The sequence below is a fragment of the Passer domesticus genome, chromosome 17 (assembly GCF_036417665.1).
Source record: "Passer domesticus isolate bPasDom1 chromosome 17, bPasDom1.hap1, whole genome shotgun sequence".
Taxonomy (NCBI): Eukaryota; Metazoa; Chordata; class Aves; order Passeriformes; family Passeridae; genus Passer; species Passer domesticus.
In genome coordinates this window covers 4,899,361-4,920,784 of record NC_087490.1, presented here as the reverse complement: position 1 = coordinate 4,920,784, position 21,424 = coordinate 4,899,361, and the positions used below count along the sequence as shown (strand labels likewise).

At 45.0% G+C, this 21,424-nt stretch overlaps 2 long non-coding RNA genes across 2 annotated transcripts in view; one reads left to right on the top strand and one right to left on the bottom strand.

Annotated features, from left to right (window-relative positions):
• LOC135282451 (uncharacterized) overlaps window positions 1–21,424 on the top strand; it is a 146,832-nt gene that overhangs the window by 50,322 nt on the left and 75,086 nt on the right. The gene's annotated exons all lie outside the window — the stretch shown is intronic.
• LOC135282580 (uncharacterized) lies at window positions 11,805–14,594 on the bottom strand. The gene is made up of 3 exons (XR_010348667.1): window positions 14,472–14,594; window positions 13,335–13,839; window positions 11,805–12,392 (listed from the first exon to the last, which is right to left on the bottom strand). It is a non-coding gene; the product is annotated as an uncharacterized LOC135282580 (long non-coding RNA).

The following is a 21,424-nucleotide window of genomic DNA, read 5'->3' as shown; positions in this document are numbered from 1 at the left end:
TGTGGGTTTTTTTTTTTATTCAGTAGGAAAAACTACTCTGCTACATAAAAATAACAAATTTATAACACATATTGCTTCACAGAACACTTGAGAATTACACCATCTGAACAGACTGATCAGCTGCCATGAGAATTAAAATGCACATTTAGGTGGAATGTTATTTACACTAGAGACAGCTGAATTCAAAATACATCAGTGAAGGTTCTTTTCCAGGTTTTTGAAATTGGAAACCAGCGTGTTACATTGCATCATTCCCTGGGAGCGTGAGGCAGTCATTCAGGTTGGAAATTACTTGGATTGTGCCCCGTGCCGTGGGATTCCTGCCCATGGAGAACATTCCCCGGGGTGTGTCTGTGCCCTGACTTCACCTGCAGCCCCTCAGAGCCCAAGTGTTCATCGTGCCATGCCCCACACAGCCCCTTGCTCAGCCCTGCACACCTGAAGGGACTCCTAAAACAAGCTGCTTGTTGGGTTGCTAGGGCGTGGTAGCAGGAAAGCTCCCTTTGGAGTGGGATTATGGGATATAAACCACGCACCTACGCAAACCTCCACGTGTAATTTCCCTGATTTATTGGTTTGAGCTTCTTGCACCTTCAGGGATGGAGTATTATCTGCTGTTCCTGTAAAAGGGGAATGCTCTTGCTCCCTTCTTCATTGGCAGCTGGAGGAAAACCTGTGGTTATGGAAGGTGGCAGAGCAGAGCTTTGGCAACAGATTGAATTGCACTGGGATTGCTGCCTCTTTCGAACTGCTAAAAGGTGCCACAGAGTACAGTGGGCATTTAGAGCTGTTATAGTCCCTGATTGCCCCACAACAGAGAGAAATTTCCATGAGGAATTTTAATCCAGTGGCTGGTGCTTCCAGGCTCCCAGTTTGGTGGAATACTTGGAGGGAGAATTATTCCCACTGTGGCTTCCTGAGGTTGGAAGTTCTGCCTCATTCAGAGGACTTGCCCTGCCCTGGAGTGCTCCATCCAAGACAAGTGCCAGCAGCTGAGACAGCTTCTGCTTCACTTTCACTTGGGCAAGAAGGGAGAGAGGAAATTCACTGGGAATACTTGGAATACAATCCTGCAGTCTCATGGCAAGTGCTGACTCCTGGTCAGCTGCAGTGGGTCAGTACAAATAATTCTCTGTGGGTGCCCACTGACAGCCCCAGTGTGTTTCTGACAGGCTGTTATAGCAAATGTGAAACTGGGAGGGAATTGGTTGTTTTCTGCTTGTCAGGAGCTCTCAGTGGTGCAAAATAGAGCTTTGATATTTCTCCATGGCTGTCCCAATTTCTACATAAAAAGAAAAAGTAGGCTTTTGAATAAAGAGGTTTCTGACAGGCAATTATTGTAACACTGGCACAGATTTTTCCTTCTCAAAACTGGCTGATTTAAGTAAGTCAAGATTGCAACACATTTTGAATCTGTTGGTCAGAGGTATGGAGCTGGCTTTCTCATGAGGTTTCGAGTTCTTCTTGGCTTGGGAGCAGAGGTGGGCTGCCAAAAGTTGGAGGCGTAAAAATCTTTCCTTTTGAAATTAATCAAATAATTTGAACATTTCTCACCTCTACCTGTTGGGATTAATCCAGTGGCATATGGTAACCTTGAAAGACCTCCAGCACCCATATCAGAGTTTTCTCTCTGGTTTTAATATGTGTGAATTCTCCCCTGTAATCTTTCCTCATTCCTGGTGACGTTACCAATCCCTGCACAGCTCTGGAGGATTTCTCCAGAGATTCCTCAAAGCAGTGGCAGCCGTGGCCATTGGAGGAGAGCTGAAGGATCAGGGCCCTATGGGTTCCCAGGAGGACAGGAGAGGCTGAGCAGGGAGCCTGCAGTGAAATCCTGGGGCTCACAGGTTATTTAACATTTATTTGCAGCCCTTTGTGATTTTCAAACTTGCTGTTTACTTACAAAGTAGTGGGGAGAAAACCTTGAAATTGCTCTGAGAGCACTGTAGGGAAAAACCCAAGGAACTTGGGAGCTCTTGGGCTACAGGACATGATCCTGTCCTTCTGAGGAGGCTCTGCTGGCAGCAGTTTGAGCCCAAGGGATGTGGTAGAGCTGGATAATTCAATATTGGTATGCAAACGTGGAAATCGGTGGATTTATGACCAAGTCATTGTTACTGTTTGCCACAAACTTTCTGTGCGATCTCATGCAAAATGCTAAAAATTCCTGTGATTAGGATTGTGAGTTTTGAAATGTATTTTTTAAAAAGACCATTAAAAACCAAGGCCACTGTGCTGGAGCAGGCCAGCCTGTTGGTACTTGCACAGTAACTTGAGCAGCAACTGGTTTGGCCATAGTTAAACCTGTCAGACTTTGAGTTCCTCACCTCAGGAGCAGTACTAATTGTTTTTGTCACCTGACAAAAAGTGTTGAGAGGATGAAAAGTTGTGAAGTTGCCCTTAAATTCAGGTGCAGGGAGAATGAAATTATAGAGAAACTGGATATATCACATGGAATTAAGGAGGCGAAGGGAGCTCCTTCATCCATCCACGAGGATGTTCTCCACCTTGCTGCAAGACAATGAAAGTAAGCCAAAGGTGAGGGGGAACGGGCCATGGGCAGTGTCTGAATTACTGCTTTTGTGCAGAATTGTTATATCTGTGAGATTTTAATTGAAAAGAACTTTGAGGTCATCCTGCTCCAACACGGGATTATTTGGATCAGAAGGCACAGACATTTCAGACACTTGGCTTTGCTTTACCACCCAAATAAAGAATTTTTGCTGCTCCTGAGGTAGGAGGATTTACCCACTGAGCTTCTGGAACAGCAGGATGGGAAAAGCCAAACAGCAAAGAAGTTAATGCAGAAGAAAAACACATGCAAATCTTCCTCTAAGAGCTAAGCTGATACAGAACTATATTTTTTTGCTTCCCCTAACTTGAAAAACAGTTCTAATCATTGTGATTATTCCTTATGGGGTTTTTTTTGTGGGTGGACGGATCCAGAATAAGAATGTTCCAAATCTCTTCAAGAAAGTTCCTTGTGGTGTCAGCCACGCTGTATTCCAGATTACGCAGCAGTTAAATTCAGATAAAAATCTGTACTTGCTTTGATTCAGCAAAGCAATTAACCATGTGCTTTAGATCCACTTGGGATTTGAGCATAACCTTAGAGTTAAGCATGTACTTAACATTTTGCTGAGCAGGGCCCTGAGTCTTTAACCCTTGCTGGGACCCCTTTCTAATGAATGTTGGCATAGTACAGGCCTGTTTCTCAATAATGTTTGATTTTTTGTAACCTAGAAGTCTTTCTCAGCTTCAGTGGGCTTTGGATCAGGGCCCAAGAATGCAATCCAGAAATAATAATTTACCGTATTTACATTGCATGTAAATTATATATGAAGAAATGAAATGGCATAATGAATCAACCACAGGGGCTTTTCTTCCCCTCTGATACCAGAAGAGAAAAAGCCTGTAGGCAGCTCACAACTTTTCTTACTAATACTCTTGAGCCCTTCTCTTATTAAGTCTTCTGTTTTCTCTGGCAAAGCCTCCCCTAATGTTACCCTCAGTACAACCTTCTTAGTCCATAAATGAGATTTTGATTCTGCTGTTATTAAAATGTACCATTGAGCACAGGGTTTACTGGTGGGAAAATCCCATTAAGTATTTCTGAAATACCCTTTAACTACTTGATTTTTAAGATGATAGGCAAAACTTAACACTCCTCACAATTATATGTACAATAGCTGGTGCACTCACCAGTTTGGTGATGTGAAGGGGAAAAAAGTAGATATTGAGTCTTGTGTTTTAATGGCTTTGCTGAGTGGAGGGTGTGGGGGCCCTGATTTTAATATAAATTACTGAAGCTTTGAAGCTGTTCTGTTCTGTGAAAATACACTGGGATGAGTCAGTCCAGGATCTCTTACAGGTGGAACAGTGAATCAAGAGGTATGAGCTGGAGCTCTTGAAACAAAGATCTCTTTTGTGTGGAAAAGGCTCCATTGCTGGAGATGATAGTCCAGGGGGTTCCCTGTCCCTCTGCACTGGCACAGCTGTGTCACCAGTGTGGCACAAATGAGTGGCTTAGGTCATTCAGACCAAAGGTATCAGCAAAACCAAGTTTAACAGTAAAGTCAAAGTGCAGCAGAGTTTGTTGGCTAGGTTCACTCTCCTACTGACTAGGTGGTGAAAGCACCCAGAGAAAATCAGACTAAAATTTGAATCAATTAACCTAAAACTAAAATCAGCCTAAAATTAATTACATGGAAGCTGGGGATGGAAAAAGGGTAAGAATGGGAAAGAGTAAGGATAGAAGGGAATAAGGGAGACCCTTCCACTGAGTCCCAAGGTTCACTTTAAGTGGCTGGGTACATCAGTGAAGGACTTTCTAGGCAGAGCTGGAGCTGGCACATAGACACTTAAGAGTTTCTAGTCCAAAGACATTAAACAGAATTTGCAATAGTTTGTTCCATTACTAGAGTCTGTGCCTCAATTCATTCATTCATGGTTGATGTTTTTCCCCCAGGAATCATCAAGTTGGAGAATCCTAGAAAAGGTTGGGTTGGGAGGGACCTTAAAGCCCATTTCCTTCCACCCCTGCCATGGGCAGGGACACCTTCCAGTATCCCAGGCTGCTTCTAGTCCCAGCCAACTTGGCCTTGGACATTTCCAGGGATGGGCCACAGCAGCCACAGCTTCTTTGGGCATCTTGGTGTTTTTCCCTCCTTTCTGCCCACCTCTGAGATGGCTGATTTTGTTCTCTCCCACAGAATTCAGGGAGTCTCAAAATACTTACAGGCCGAACTAATGCATCAGGTGTAATCCCCAGGAGTGGGTTTGAACTGAACCTGTGATTCAAAATCAGTTCCTTGGACCAGGTATAACATGGCTGCAAAATGCACAGCTCTTCTTCTTCTTTGGCCAGTTGTTATTACTCCATTTGGGGAAACATTAGAGTAAGAGTATATTCATAAATAAATTTAAAAGGATTAATGCATGATGAATAGACTGTGTAAGCATATTACAGGCATGGTTATTATGTGATATAGGTGATCATAAGTCATGGTTAAATGCAACCTATTGACCAACTGGACTCTGTAAAAGTCTGTAACAAGACATTAGCCACTTGTTAACAGAGCTAGTAATCATTTATTGATCTTCCATGCAGTATTTATACATCCGCCACCCTAGAAAGTGTGGAATTCAATTCCAGGATCTGCTTTCAAGTCCCACTTACTCTAATGGGGGGCACAAATCTCTCACTTCACAATGTTGAATTGTCAGAAATTGTCAGGGCTGACAAGAGGTGAGTGCTGTCCTCAGGTGCATGAGGGTGTGGTGCTGTTCCACCAGAGTGCCCTGAGCACTCTGCCTTGGAGAAAGAAGGAACTCAGCTTTTCTGAAGGATCTTGATATTTTTGCATTTGGTTTTGTTCAGGTTAGAAATGAAATATCCACACTTGGTATAACAGGGACCCAGTCCCAGTCATGGGCTCCCTAAGAGACCAGAGCTGGGAGTGTTCAGGTTCTCATGGTTGGAGAAGTCCCAGCCAAGGCTGTCAGAGAGAAATGAGAAATGAGGCAGACCAACCCATACCTGCTGAATCTTTGTTTATTCATTTCCAAAGGAAATGTTTACCTTGAATTGTTCTCTCAATCTTCCTTCATCCCATCCAAACACAAGTGAGAAAGCAGAGGGATCCAACTGTCCCAACACAGTGAGATAAGAAGCAAGTAAGATCCTCAAAAGTCAGTTAAAATTTTAGAAATCTCTAGTGCCCAGAGGTTTGGTAATGGTCTCCCTTTAAGAGATGGGTAACTGGTGTTAGGAGAGGGGCAAATTGTCAGAGTGTGTTGGGCAGGGGGAAGGAACAAAAAGGTCAAAGGTGCAGGGAAATGAAAGAGAAAGAAGGAGAGAAATAAGCAGTGTGGGAAGGGACAGAAGGAAAATCAGCCTTGTCAAAGTGAGGCAGTGCAATAATAAATACCTTGGAAAGCTCACAATGCAGTCCTGGAGTGTGGAGTGACACTGGAAAGAGCCCTGCATTTCTCCCCTTCTAGTGGGTGGAAGGAGTGATTTTATCATGAGAGTGAGAAAAAAATGATGGAATGGCATGTTCATGAAGCAACAGAGTGAGGAAATGGAGGACACACAGCCCTGGAGGCTGGGAGAGAATGGCCCTTAATTCCCTGTCTCTCTGTGTTCCTCTGGCTCTGGGCCTCAGAGCACACACAGCCCATCTGATTTAATAAAGGCAGGAAGCAAATGGTGCTGGAGCCATGAGAGACTGCAGAGAGGGGTTGGAGAAGGGTCAAACTCATTTGTCATATGATGGGATGTAGAGTGTGGGGAGGGGGAGATGCTTGGAGGGTTAAGAGGAGTGGAAATAGTTGCAGCGCTGGAAAAATGGATGTTACCACAGCTGACCTGAGTGCTGTGCTGCAGTGTGACTTCTGGGGGTAAGGACAACATCCTGGCCTTTCATCCTCTCCCCTTTCTCACTCTGGGACGGGGTTTTATCGTTTCATTCTTTACAGCTTATTCAGTGTCCCTGAGAGCTGGCTATATTTAGTGTTTGTAGCACACAGGGACTCTAGTCAGGGGTCCCTGCAGGACTGTTGCTGCTCCAAAACATCTGTCCTTCACAAATTGATGCTCCCTCCTAACTGTAGCAGGGGCTTCTCAAACTGTGTGTTCCTGATGCAGCAAGACTCCAAATGAACTTTCCACTCGCGTGCAGAGGGACTTCAAAGGGTCTTTGTTGACCATGGCAAGTGATGAAGCACAAACTCGAGAGATAACAAGGCAGAGAATGCTCACCCACAGCCCACACATTGATTCCTCTCGCTCAGTGAGAGCCTAAGAAAGGTTCTGGGATGGCCCCTGGGGAGTTTTCCAGGTGTCTTGGGAGCAGGAGCAGCACAGGCAGCTGCCCTGGTGCCAGGCTGGCAGCAAGGTGGTCACTGAATTCCCATGAGGGGTACCTGGGTAATGCCTGGACTTCAGGAATGGTCACAAATAGATGTCACCCTGTCATTAATGAACTGCCTGAATATATATCCATTAAAAGCACATCAATAGTTTAAAAAGTGCTTTCATTCATTCCAGGAGGAAGTTCAAGAGTTCTAGGTGTTGTGTTGCATCTCAGGACAAACTTTGCTCATGGCAACAAATCTGTTTATTTCTAATGTCTTTTTTGAGTGAAAACAAAATGTTGTTCTGTTTTTTGTTTTTGTGGGGTTTTTTTTGTTTGTTTGTTTTGTTTTTTGTTTTTTTGGGTTTTTTTTAATATGAGGCTAAAACCAGGCATTAGGCATCAGGTCATCAAACAATGAGAACAGATCTGAGCTTTCCCTCAGAGATGTTTATTGAAGTTCAAGGGGTTTTTCTCACTCCCTCTTTCTTGCTGTGGAAGGAAATCCTAAAATAGCTCAGTCAAAACATTTTTCTCAGCATGTTTCTGGTTCAGCAAGGAATTAGAATTATATTGAGTCATAAGGGGTGGGAAAATGCCATTTTTAAGAGAAAATATTTTTGTAATTTTTCTCCTTCCTAATTTCTCTGAAGTTTTAAAGGTAATTGCAAATTTCAGTGTCTTGTATACAGCTCTGGCAGCTGACTGAAGCAGGTACTGTTCCCTGAAGTCTCCATTTCTGTCCCCAGTTAAATAAGCAAATTTAATTTGGCAAAAACTCAGCCTGTACTAAACATTATAAACTCAGCAGCCCTAAAGATAATTTTTCCTTTTTCAGTGTCTGCTCCATCCACGCTGTCTCTAATAAATGGGCTGATGAATGAGAAGTCTCAGGCTGATGGCTGATACAGGATCAGGAAAACTCTACAGATTGACACCCTCAGAATATCATGTCCTGGGTTTACTCCAGCATCTGTAGCTTAATGTAGTATCTCTTAGAGATATGTGATAGCTTCTCTGTCCTGGGTCTCCCTCATCATGGCTCTGCAGAGGATGGGAAAATGCCTTTTGGGGTCCTCTCAGCACCCCAAAACCTCACAGCAGGCTGCAAGCACTGGCTGTACCTGGAGGAGGGTAGAGATGAGATTGACAGAATATACTTCAGGCTGACTGATGGAGGAAGGCTGGGTTTTCACTCTTACAAGTGCAAGTGATAAATGGTGAATTAATGCTTATTAGCTATGCTAAATGGTTTAGAGCTGCAGCTGAAATCCTAGGAATGCAGATCCTATCAATTGATGGATTAGTCATAATCTCATACGGGCACTGTAGGACGGGGCTGTTTGCAATGCAACATTTGGGGTGGATTTCATTGCTTGTTTGGCCCATTGTGCGTTCAGACACACCAAAGGTACCAAACACGGCCCAAGCAATGGGTTCTGGCTTTTTCCATGCTCCAAAGTCTGGTTCCTGCCTCAGGCAGGAAGGGTCTCTGAAGCTGTACAATTAGGATTATGACAATGTAGAGTGAACACCTGGGTTTGGGGTTTTGATTGCAGTGATGTTTTGTCATCCTGCTGCTGGTGACCTTCAGACCAAGCATATATCCATAAACCATTATACATTTAGCATGGGTTTTCCCTATCTTCCTGTAACCTACATTTACCTCAGTTTTTTTCTGTCAACAATGGCAAAGCCTTTTCAGTCTCTTTACCTTGTTTTAATATATAATTATTTCATTTACCCTTGGATAAGGCACCTGCAGCATTCTGGGAGCAGATAGATCCCCCGAGCAGCAGTGATTTGTGCTGTACTATCCCCTCCTTTGTAATTAGGGTTTTCTCCCTTCCTCCTTCACCCCCCTGGCCTAACGTGTCCCCTTTGCTGCCTTCCCCAAGTCAGCCAAACGTGTTCCTTGGAAGGTCAGTGTAACCTGTAGGAAATTCCTGCTGTCTCTGAGCTGGCTCATTCATCACTAGTCATAACCATTCTGGAATGTGAACTTGTAGTCTGTTATCTGGCTACTGCTAGTGATGATGCCTGGAGACGACAGCTTGGTTTTCAAAAGCTGGGTTGACCCTGAGGGGCGAGGAAAACTTGTTTTGACAGAGCAAACATGACACGGAAGCAACACAAGTGCCAATATGTGCGGGAACAAGGTGTTATTTTCTCAAGGTGGATTTTTTTTTTCCTCAACTGAGGAAGGCACAGCAGTGTATGGGAAACAAAATATTTTGTGTTTTTTCTTCCCCGAAAATGCAATTAAAGCACAAAGGCTATCTGTGTGTATTTTGAATGTGAGGAAAAAAAGAACGAAGCCAGTTCATCTGGGAAGGGTCCTCCTCTCATTCACCTGTCCAACAGCTAGGTTGGGAGTTAGTGGTCCTGAGACCCCCCTGCTGTCCTGCCCTTGTTCTCTCCTCTCTTCTCTTTCCCCACCTTCCCTTTAGGATCTGCTCTCTCTGAACAGGGATTTGCAGGGGTCTCTGGCCCAGTCCTATAAAGAACAACAATCTCAACTCTTGACCTTGGTGCAGTCATTGCTCCTACTTGTTCTGCTTCCCTCAAAGACAGGACAGAACAGATGACTGTGGATATTTTAAAATGTCAGCCTGACATTGTGGCATTAGTATAATTTAAGCCAAGCACTGCCAGTTATTTCACTTTGTTTTCTACTGGCTGAATGTCTTGCATGCTTTGTTTGTGGGGCTCAAAGTCATGTGGCTCCATGACACCCCTGATCCTGCTAAGCCACCGTTTCCAAATTGGAACAGCCACATGCTTCTTCCATCACTTGTGCACGGCCTGGCCTGTGTCTGGGAGCTGTGACTGTCCCTGGCTGTGTCACAGAGAAGGAAATGTCTCTCCTGCTCAAGCCGTGGTGTAATGCGGCTCTTTTTTGGGAAAAGAGCTTCTCCCTGGAAATGAGCATTGCCACTAAACTAGGAAGGAAGAAACAAAGTGCTGAGGCAAAGCACTCCATGGATAAGAATAATGTTTGTGAAAGCCAGGAGTGGAATTTAGATCTCAGTAGCCTCTCTCCCTTTTTTTTTCCCAATGACATCTGTGACAAGCTGGTTTTAGAGTCCCTGGTTCTGTGTGCTGCTAACACACCTGATGGACCTACATGGTATTTGAGAATGTAAGTCAAAAAGATGGTCTTGAGTGTTTTAGCAGCAGCTTACGTCTTACAGAAATCTGTGTTTGAAGGCAGAACCTGAAAATATTTAGATGAATCCCTTTCATAGTCCCTGTAAAGTACTTCAGAAGTCTGAAGATATCTTTCACAACTTCAGTGTGAAGTTGAAAAACACTTGCTGAAGACTTAACAGCATGCTGTGATTGTGATAAGTTAAGATGGTTTATGTTTTGATGCTGACAACTCGCTTCCTCTTTGTGCTGGAACCAGTCCTGACCTCAGAGCAGTGTCAGGGGGAGAAGCAGCATCTTCCTGTGGCTGGTGGGAGAGAAGCAGTGGGAAAGTCCAGCCGTGGGCAGTCCCATGCAGGATGCTCCTCTGTGTAACTCCCACTGTCCTCCAAGGTTAATTCCACTGCACAGCTGCACTGCTCGGGGCGATAAGGATGCATTAAATAAAAAGGGATTTCCCTCCTTGGGAATCAAATTAGAGCAGTCCAGATCAGGCCAGTTCTTTTATCTCATTCTCACCCCAACAGGAAGTTTAGACACCAGTCCCCAAAGGTCCTTTTCTGGTCACAAACATCTGCAAGGCACTGAACTGGAGGAGTGTGGGGATAGTCTGATATCCTGGCTGTTGGGAAGATGGACACTGCTACTCAGTGTCTTGGGAGAAAAATGAGGAGTCTGAATTTGCAAACACTGCAGATTGCTTAGAGTCATGGATAAAATCCCAGGTGTGAATGGTGGAGTTGCTCCTGGGGAGCAGAGCTGCCAGCAGTAGCACTGTCACTGCAGCTCTGTGTTCTCCAGCACGTGGGAGGCCCCCAGTCTTCGACCTCTATGGAAAGACCTCAAAATAGGGAAGGAAAAGAAAGAGTACAGCTGAAAGGAAACATTTGTCTTGTAAAGTTTACTGTCTGAACATGGGTCAGACATAGTGTGTTCAAGAGAGTTCTTGCTTCTGTGTTATTCCATAGAGAAAAACAAAAATAACTCCAGCAGAAGGTTGAAAATGCAGTATCTGTCTGGTTTCTGGGTGGGATTCTCAGCACACAGCTAATAGGAAAATAGTAAGAGCTGATAAAAATGAATGACTGTTGATCTGAAACTCGAGTGAGAGGAGTTGGTGGTCTCAGCCCAATCCTAATTAGATCAGAGCTCACAGCATGGAAAACCAGCAGTGACCTTGCTACTGCTGTGGCTGGAGCTGGAACAGCTGATGGGGAATGAACTCCCCTGACACACAACTGCTCCTGAAGTTGGGCTGGAAGGCTCAGCTTCCAGCACGAGGCTGTTCCCATCACACAAGCAAAGCAGCTGTACAGCATATCAGCTCTTTGTGTGTTTGTTGGCATCAAGACTTGTAAGGCTTTGTTCTTTTCCCTGTATCAGACCTCTAAACCCCTCCAGGGACTGGCTGCATTCACCTCGAAATCCTATAGAACTGTCTGGTAGCTGATGTAGCAGAACTTCCCCCCAGTAAGTGGCATAAAAAGTAGCACTGATGAGGTACCTCTCTCATTTTTTTTTCTGTGTGCACTAAAACCACCTTTTAAAGTTGGTTCTGCCCAAGGTCAGTTGAATATGGCCAGTGCTATAGAAGCCTTTAATGCTTTTTGCAACAATAATGTCTTCATTGTCTATGCAGCTAAATTGCAATCAGTAGAAATCCAGATGTTTGTCTGGAGGGAGACCATGCTGGGGCATTATTTACCTTACAGCTCACACCAGAGATGCAAACAATAGCAGCACAGTTATCCTCATTTTGGCATTAATCCCATGAAAACAATGGACCAAATTCATCACTGATAAAACACCATTGTTTTACTGGAGTCTCACAAGAAGAGACATTGCCTAGTAGAAAGATGGTGTTGCTGCTTCTTGGAGAGGGTGGAAAAAGATTTTGTCTCCTTTGATACCAACACAAATGGTCTTCTAATCTCCACTGGCACACGAGAACAATTATCAGCTTTTCAAACCCAATACATACAAAACAAGACAATAATCTTAAGGTTGCCAAGTGACATCCTTAGATCATTTCCACAGGCTTTTGTTGTCTTCTGTGTCTGGCCAGAATTCCTTTGGGCTCATTGATGTTGCTCTCTGTGGATCCCCTCATTTATTCTGTTCGACAGCCAGCGTCAAACGCTGAGAAATCCAGCAAAGGAAGGCAGAGGTCAGACTTGTGACATCTTCTGAGCTCCGTGTGTTTGTGTAACCCAGCAGGGTTCATTTCCACCAGGGATGGAAGGAGCAGGATCGCTGCTGCTGGGAGTGAGGGTGGGAGTGTGGCTGGGAAGGGCTGTGTGCAGGCAGCTCTCTCTCATTCCATACTGGTCTCACTGGTTTCCTGGGAGGGCCCATTCTCTTTATGTATTGCTGTTAGAAGTTTATCTGTGAAATAAATGGGAGGAAAAGAGGAGGGAGAACCTGTAGTATCCCAGAAGGAATCACTTCCCAATGAGCCACTCTTTGTGAGCTCTTCAGTGGTTGCAGCATGGAGGGAAAGGAGGAAAAGCTGTGAGAACATTTTTGGTGCATGCTGGAAAATCAATGGAACTGCTGTGCCTTTTCTGCATGCGGATAGATTTTAGAAGCCTGTTTCTGCTCTTGTCCCCAGACTTGTCAGCTGACGGATATTCATGGCAGAGGGACCTCAGTCTTTGTGTCCAGTTGAGAAGAAATTATTCTTCTCCTCACTCCCTGGTTAGTTTTCCTCAGTCTCTGTTCTGTCCCCAGCACTGTCCCTTGGGAAAGCGTGGTTAAAGTGGATTTGTTGTTGGAGGCAGCATTGTGACAATTCCCTTATATTGTCATGGCATTGTTGGAACTTTCTGGCCTTTTCTGTGCCTTTCAGGAGGAGACACTCTACAGGAAGTAGAGTGTCTTTTCACTCATGAAGAGTTGACTAAATGAGCTAATTGTTTCCCTGATTTCCTGAGTTAAGGCCTGGTATTAACTAAGTAGTTATTACCAGCTTCTGATTTGGCAAAGAGCACAGAGGTGACCCCTGATTTTCATCTCCATTTCCATGTGCATGCTGTGACACTTCCATTTAAACACACGTGCTGGGAACAAAGATGAAACTTTCATTTATAGAAGTGTTTGGAACATGTTTGTGAATGGGTGGAGTGTGCTTTGAGAGCTGGGCATAGAAGTTATCAAGTACATTCAACATACCAAAAATCCCAAAATTAATAACTCTAAAATATAGATATTTGCTATTCCTTCTCACGGCCCTAAACAGGAGAGGAAGCTGGAGGTTTCCCCTAAAGACAAGCATTTAAGGTGACTGAAATACTGCTCCTCTATTTATTTAGTTATTGAGCTACTTACAGTTTGCTGTCTGCACTCCTGATCTAGTCAGGGCCCGGCACATGAGGTAATGGCTCTGTGTGAAGTCAGTTCAGAGCTGTGCACTCTAGCAGAACCTCCCTTGCAGACAGTAAATCACTGTCCCCAGCAGGTTGAGGACAGCTTGGTGAGATAACAGTTCTCTGTGTTCCTGGGGACTCCAGGCCTTGCCTTGATGGAGCCTGGCTGCTGAGTAAACACTCAGGGAAACATTTTTCTTGTCCTACAGAGCTTGCAGTCTCAATAGACCAGGAGAAAAGGGGAGTCTGAAGGAAAACAGAAGCCGCAGCTGCTCAGCAAACCATAGTGACCAAAGCTGTGGTGGAGCTTGGACCCCAATGCAGTTCCCTGCCTTTGTGAGGTGTGCTCGTGCACAGGGGTGCAGGGTTGCTTTTACTGAGTGTTCCTTCACTGGAGCAGCACTGGGGAGACCCCAGGGCAGCTCTGCTGTAGGGTCACACAAGTGATGGCCTTATAAAAGGTGGATCTGTCAGGAGAAAGATGAGAAGAAACAGTTTTGCCCTGAGCAGTAGATGACCAGGAAAGAAGGAAGTAGCTGTTCCACATTACAGAACAACTCCAGACTGCTCATGGCAGTAGCTGGGCTGTTCTCACAGCATTTCACCTGCTCTGGAGACCTATAGCTCCTTTGTGACTGTTCTCATTTGTTCAAAATAATCCTGAAAACTAGAAAGGTGCTTTTTTTTGGGTGTAGAACCATTTCTCTGAGCACACACAGTGGTCAGAAGGCTGATTAAGGCAGTGTGAGCATCTCAGCCAGTTACACAGCCGGAGCTGCTTTCCTTCAACTGGAATTAAGAATCCAGATGATGTGTTCAAGATTTATGGTTTCCACTGGGGTTTGTGCTGCTGACATTTGTTCTGCTTCACACAACGTATTCCATCCCATAATGAACTCTGTCAGGAGAAGAGAAAATAAAGCCATTGTCTCCTGGCAAACTCTGCCTGTGCAGTCACCCTTCAGTGCCAGGCATGAATATGTGAATGCTCCAGAGTGTGAGATATAGCTGGGGGCTGCTGAGGTTGGTTTTGGGGAAAGGAGAAGGCCTTAGGGTGTGTCAATAAGGGAAGGAGATAAAGGAGCTGGAGGTTACTCACAAAAACAGGTTTTGGCCTGTAGCTGAAGGAAGACTGTGAACAGATGGTTCTTTTCCAGATTTCTTGACCCCTGGATTCTCTTCTGCAGCCATATTATTCAGAGAGTGATTCTGTGAGGTCAGAGATTGATTCCAGGTTCTTTGACTTTGTCTTTCTTTGACTACTTGGCACCAAAATGGGCAGAGGACTGTGTTCACCCTCATGATCACAGAGAATCAGGGTGGGCTTGGGTCTTGCTGTCCTGCTCCTCACAGTGGCACAGCCACAATGTCACCCCTGTGACTGGACATGAGGAGCTGGAGTGAAGCTGCATCAAGGGAAGCTCAGACTGGGCAGTAGGGGAAGGTCCTTCACCCAGGGACTGGTCAGGCACTGGAACAGGATCCTGAGGGAAGTGGTCACAGCACCAAACCTCAAGTAGCATCTGGACAATGCTCTCAGCCAGGTTTAGCTTTAGGTGGTCCTGCGAGGAGCAAGGAGCTGGACTTGGTGATTCTTATGGGTGTCTTCCAACTTGAGATACTCTGTGATCCCTGAGTCACTGGGATTGTGTGGGAAATGGAGTGAGGGAGGGGAGAGATGCTTCCTGCTGTGCAGTGCTCTCCAACAGAGGCATGGAATTTCACCTGCAGAGCCGTGGGCACTTAGAAATGCATTGTCCTAAGAGCTGAGGGAACTTGGAGATTGGAAGCATTAAAATACCACAGCGAAGGTTGCTCTTGCAGTATTTATGATCAGAGTGAAAGCAGAATGTACCAGAAAGCTTCTGTTGGTGTCTCTTAACTCTTCTCACGAGGTTTCCCATCCTTCATCCTCGAGAGCCTGGGAGAATTTGGATAGACTTCAACTACACACCCAAACTTTGTGTGATTATCTGTACTGAACATCTGACCCCTTTTGAGGTTTGGGCATCTTTGGGCAAATGGAATCTAGCACAGATAAAATCAGGCTTTATTTTTCATGCCTGAACTTCAAAAGTGCCTGTTTTGGTTAATGAAGCTGTGGCATGCCTGTGGGGGTTGTGTGCCTCTGGGGGTCTCTGAGCAGGGCCAGATCTTTTGCTGAGAGTGGTGCTCCTTGCCAATGTGCTGCCCACTGTTTTTCACAGCTCCATCACTTAACAACTCCGTTTTCTATTCTGATAGAAATGTTCTCCTTGCTTTTATTTCCAGGATATCTTATGGGAGTGAATTTTAGCCCATGGTGGTGTTTGCTAAGTACTGATTCAGACCCTCTTTTCAGTTGCTGGTCCATTTGTGTTTGTGTTGTGAGGTTTATTATCTCTCACAAGAAAAGCAGTTCCTCAGCTCCTGTAAAATATTATCATTCCAAAGGCCTCAATGATGTTATGATAAATCAGGATGGTTTCTGATTTCTAGCTGAGGATTTAGATTCTCAGTTGTTTTTTTAAAATTCCTCAGTTTAAGTTATAGGAGAGTGTTAAATGAGCATTAGTGAGTTCTGAAAAATCACTGTTATGAGTCTTTCTCATCCTTTGTCTGTTATACCAGAGGTCCTAAAATTTTCTGTACGTGCTTATAAATCATCACAGTACTTGCAAAATGTCTTTCCTTCTTGAATTACACCAAAGCAAACTCGCTGAGATTGATGGGCCTTTGACCTGCAAGTTGCATAGGTGTTTATGTCACAGTGAAGTGGAGGTGAAATTGGACCTTCTTGATCTGGCAACATTTTTGTCTCCACTTTAAACAGATTTTGTTGCAAGGAAATGACCAGACAAGGTATTGTCCATTATCTGGGATTCCGTGAGCCCTCACTCTGCCCGTGTCTCCTTCTGCAGTAACACAAACAGCCCCAAAGCCTCTGTGCTCCAGGAGAAGAGTACAAATCCTCCACATTTCCATGTGGGGAGGGGCAGTGTTTTGTGCTTGCTTACACCCCTCTGCCTCCCCTGAACCCCATGGAGCTGCTCTGGAGTGCAGAGGGCTGAGGGCAGCATCCTTCCTGCACTGCAAACACATCGGGGATGTGACACGTGGCAGAGGAGACGAGAGAAAAGGGCCTAGACTGACAGACAGACAGACAGGGCTCCATAGACAGCCAGACAACAATTATAAATAGCACCCTTTTGAGCTCTGTTTGATGTGTTGCCCAAGGCCAGGTGGAAAATCTTTCCGTTGCTGCCTCTTCAACTAATCGCTTTCCCCTCATTTTTCAATAAAGATTCCAAGTTTGGTCACTTCTTTGGCACATTTGTTTCCCATTAGAATACTTTGTGCTATTTCACTGTGTTATGCTAGATAATTGCTCTAATAACAAACCAAGGGAAAGCTTTTGAACATTTTAGGAAGTAATTTTTTCCCTTATGAAAATTCAGTGAACACTGACGGAGATCTGGGGAATAGCAAAGGAAAGGCAGAGAGAGAGAAAGGGGGAACGGAGTGTATTGACTTTTATTGATGGTTTTTCTGCACTTACATGTAAACCACATGCCAAAAATTTAATTGCAGTCCAACTGAATATTTATATAGCACTTTATCACTTTCAAAGCTTTTTAGTGAGTATTGTTCAAGCGAACCTCAAGGTATCCTGTGGCTAGGGACATAAGGTTATTGTGTTCTGCTGCTGCTGGAGAAGTGAGACAATGTCTTTTTTGACTGGCAAAATGGTTGCAAAGCAAAGATAGGAATTGAAGAGGTCCTCACTCTGCTAAACTTCCCCACTTCCCATATATCAAGGGCATGATTGCTTCAAGTGCCCCAGTAATTGTCCAACTCAGCTTCCGCTCGCAGCAGAGTGAGTTTTAGCAGAGTAGTGTAGAAGAAAACAATTAGAACATGTTTAGTACTTTCAATAAACTCCCCCTCTGTGTTTGCATACTGCCAAGATGCCTTTCAGAATTTAGTGTGGTCAAGGGGATAGGGAGATAAATAATACAAACCAAGGAAAGGAGGCTTGGGCTGATTTACTGAAGCCTCTTAGCTGAATTCTTTCCACTCAGACTCTGCTAGAGGTGGGGCTTTTGCTCTGCAATGCCTGTTCATTTCCCATCTTACACAAAAAGCTCCAAGTGCACTCAGGACTCAAAGTTTCTGGGATGGAGGTGTCTGAGGTCAGAGACAGATGATGACGAGGGTGCAGGACACATGAGGTGTGTCCCCACCTGCCAGTAGGTCTTGACTGGGTTTGTACTTTCCCATCATTTGAAGCTTCAGTCCCCTGTTTCACAAAGGTGGAAGGATGGCACTTCCCTCATTTGCAGAGTGTTTTTAAATCTAGTCTTGAAAAACACATGATAAGAGCTGGGTTCGTATCTGTTTGCTCCTCCCAGAAATAACCTCTGCTCTTGTCTTCAAACAGGGTTTTCACTTATTTATTGTCTTCCTTTTTTTTCAAAGCATCCAGATATTTGTGAAGAGGGGGGAGGAAATAATAAAATAATCTTCTGCTAAATTTCACTTATTTGACCTCTGGATTTGGTGCAGATGGCCCAGCTCTGATAGCTCCCCCGCTGTGATTCCATGGCCTAGATTCTGGATTTCCCTGTGAGCCATTGTGTCATCCTTCCACTGAGACAGTCCTGCTGAATCCCAAACACCAGCACAGCAATTGCTCCTGCTGGTCATCCCCCCTGCCCTCCCCAGGGCCCAGTTGGTGCCTGGTTTTGGTTTCTCTCTCTGTGGCATTGAGTTCTCCTCAGCACAGCAACTTCGGGGTTACACTGCCTTGATCCTGGTCTGGGAGAAGATGGAGAGGCAGTAAAAGTCATGTGTCTCTCCCCCTTTTTCCTTCTCCTTTCTGGGAAGGTGTTTGCATGTTGCAGGATCCATGGCAAGAGATGCTGAACCTATGGGTAAAAGGGGCACTGCAGCCTTCAGCCACTTCTCCAAATTCCCAAGCAGCTGACAATCCTTTGATGACAGCCCCAGAGAGTTAATGAACTAAAAGGGCTGCGGGTTATCTGTTCCCAGAGATTGGGGAGCATGAATTAAGTGGTCTTTTGGAAGATGGGAAATAATTATTCTTCTGCTCCAAAGCCATGTCCAATTGAATGATGTCGCCAGCCCGAATCAGCAATCTCAATCTCTGATGAAGACCCATTAAACAGATTGGGCTGAGTAATGCACAGGAAAAAATGTCAGGAGCATCTTTAATTCTGAGTCTCTCAAGCCTACAATTTTTTTCTTATCTTCTTTTTCTTTTTCTTTTCTTTTTTTTTTTTTTAAGAAATTCTTTAAGTGCCTCGAGCTTTTCTACCTCAGCACTTCCAAGCTGGAAATAGCTAGGAATGCATTTCTGCACCATCCTGATGGAAAGGCAAGGATGTGAGTAGCCAAGTTTCCTGGGGTATCATCTGGGATATCTGAGGGGTATTGTTTAGGATATGTGAAAGAAAGAAACCTTTTGGGAAAAGGCTTGGGCAAGACCAGTTGGCAGCCCCTTCTCTGGGACATTGTTCTCTAGGTCACTTCCTTCTGGCAGGGGATAGGAAGGAGGGGGCTTCCCCAGGGCCAACACTTTCATACACTTTAAGAGGAGGGAGAGTGTTGAGTGATCCTTACTGAAAGAAAGACACATTCTTCTGTACTTTAGCTATTGCAAAAGTGACATAATGAAGTCAAACATTAGGGCATGATCATTAGGGGAATTCATTAGGAACGCTTGGCTGTACAGTGAAGTCAGTTGGAAGTTATGAACTATAACTCCTTACTGTTATTGGAGAGAGGAAAATCTTATTGCAGTGATTTGCTTTTTCACCATGAGCTGCAACTTGAAGGATGTTGCAGCAAAGGCAAACTTTGCCACTTGGTGCATGTGCCAGAGAAGCAGCTCCTTAGGTTGGGCAGCAGGTGAACTGACTGGATGAAGTTCAGCATCTCTTCCAGAGGACAGAAAGTTACAGAAGGAATGAAAGGAGACTGAGAAAGGCCCTTATTTTGGAAAAAAGGAGTTGTCACTGGTCTGCCTGGTTCCCTAGTGTGGCCCTTACTACTTGCATAATCTGCCTCCCTGTTATTCCTCATCTTAATCCCTCACAGATCAAACCTGTTACATCACAATATTCCCAAAACAAATCTGTTAAGAGGCAATGGCACATGTGTTTTGCAGAGACTGAGCAAAACCCCAAATGTTTTAGGGCTGTACTAAACAGCAGCCCTGGACTGTTTCTGAGGATGTAGCTCTGGGGTTGTGTGAGGGTGCTGAGAAGGAGCTGCAGCCCCAGCTGGAGCATCTTCACACCGAGGCCCTCACACCTGGCTGGGTTTCAGCTGCCCAGCTTTGCTCAACAGCCTGTCGTGTCTCATCTGGACCAACCTCTCTGGCAACAGTGAAAAGACATTGCTGAGGCAATTTACCTTAAAAGAGACATCCAAAACAGGTCAGATGGTCTGGAAATTCCAGTTTCTTTCCATTTATGATAAAATGGGATTAAGTTTATTGTCTCACCTGTAGTGATCCAACAGCGATGGAATATACTTAACCTCTAATCTCAGAGGTCAACCTAATTTTCCTTCTCACAGATACCCCCAGATTTCCAACTGTCACAGATGTAAAGTTTGAAAATAGGCCCGAGTGGTGTTTGCCTGATTGTGCAGTCTGTCTGAAACACAAACTTCAACAAATGCAAACCATGGCACGGCACTCCCATTGGACACAAGATAACAGAGACGTGTGCATGGCAGGACCGTGGAGGTTCTCCCTGGATCTTGGCTTGGCTTGGCTTCAGCCCAGGGGCAGTGAGGGGATCTCCACATACACTGGTCAAACACCATGTCCTTAATGCCAGTAGTGCACTGTCCACATAAAACCTGGGGGAATGTCACTGCAGTGAAAATGAGTAGGAGTTGAGCACAGGAGGGTTTACTCAGGTCTGGAACCCTGTTATGGGCAAATTGCACACTGTGAGCACCGCAGTGCTCTCTGTTGTGGGTGTTGAGGAATTATGATTTGAGGCCCATTAGCCAAGATTGATTTATTGAAGAACCAAAACCCACTGATGCTCCATATGTCCATGGATCAGCCCTTCAGATGTCCCACTCAGGGCACTCAGAGGCACTGCAGGTGGCCTCAGCAGCTGATGCAGCCTAGCAAGAAAGGGCTTCACAACAGAAATGTTTGTAACCTCGGAAAAATACCCTGGGAGAGCATGGAAATCATCTGGGCAGTTTGAGTCTGCATTGGCTACTCTGGTGCTGGTGACTGATAGGGATCAGAGCCCGTTGTCCTCTCGGGGGTGTGATGTGTGTGGGGAAGGCCTGTGTCCACCCGGATGTGGGCACGTTCCCGCTCCAGAGCAAACAATGCCTGCTTGTTTTGCCCAGCAGGTTAAAACGCTGCTTTGGAGGCTGTGTCATGGGGTTGGAATGTGATTCGGTGTGAAAGAGTCGGCCGTGTTTTACAGGGGTGTCGTGCAGGGCCTGCTCGGGGATGGGAGGGGAAGGCTGCAGGGCACGTATTCCATGTGCAGGAACTCTCAGCCTCTCTGTCGTGGAGGGTTTGTTTTCTAAAGGTCTTCAGCATTTTTTAATCTCTGGTGGGATTTATCCACTCTTCTCTTATTTGCCCTTTGACATGCACTAGCTGAAAATTAGATGTGTAGTTAGCTGAGAAGTTACCTGTGCCAGAAAAAGTCACTCCATGACCCCCACTGAGTATGATGCTCCTGGGAATACCCCCTGAGATTGGTCTGACTGTAATAACCAGAAAAAAAACACGGGTAAAGCAGGGAAAACCCCAAATTCCTTGTAAAAACATCTTTTGCAAGCAGTTAAATCCAAAGGAACTTCTTCTACCTCTGAAAAATGAAATGACAATTGTTGTTTGTCCTGATAACAGGTCCTTCCTAGACATTGTCACAGTTGGGTACAGAACATGAGCTGAACCGTGGCCTCCCCCAAAATGACTTCATATGGTGTGAAAAATGAAGGAGACAGGGACACTGAGGAATGAGTGCTGTGTTCTGCCCTGGTGGGTTGGGCAGGATTTGGTCT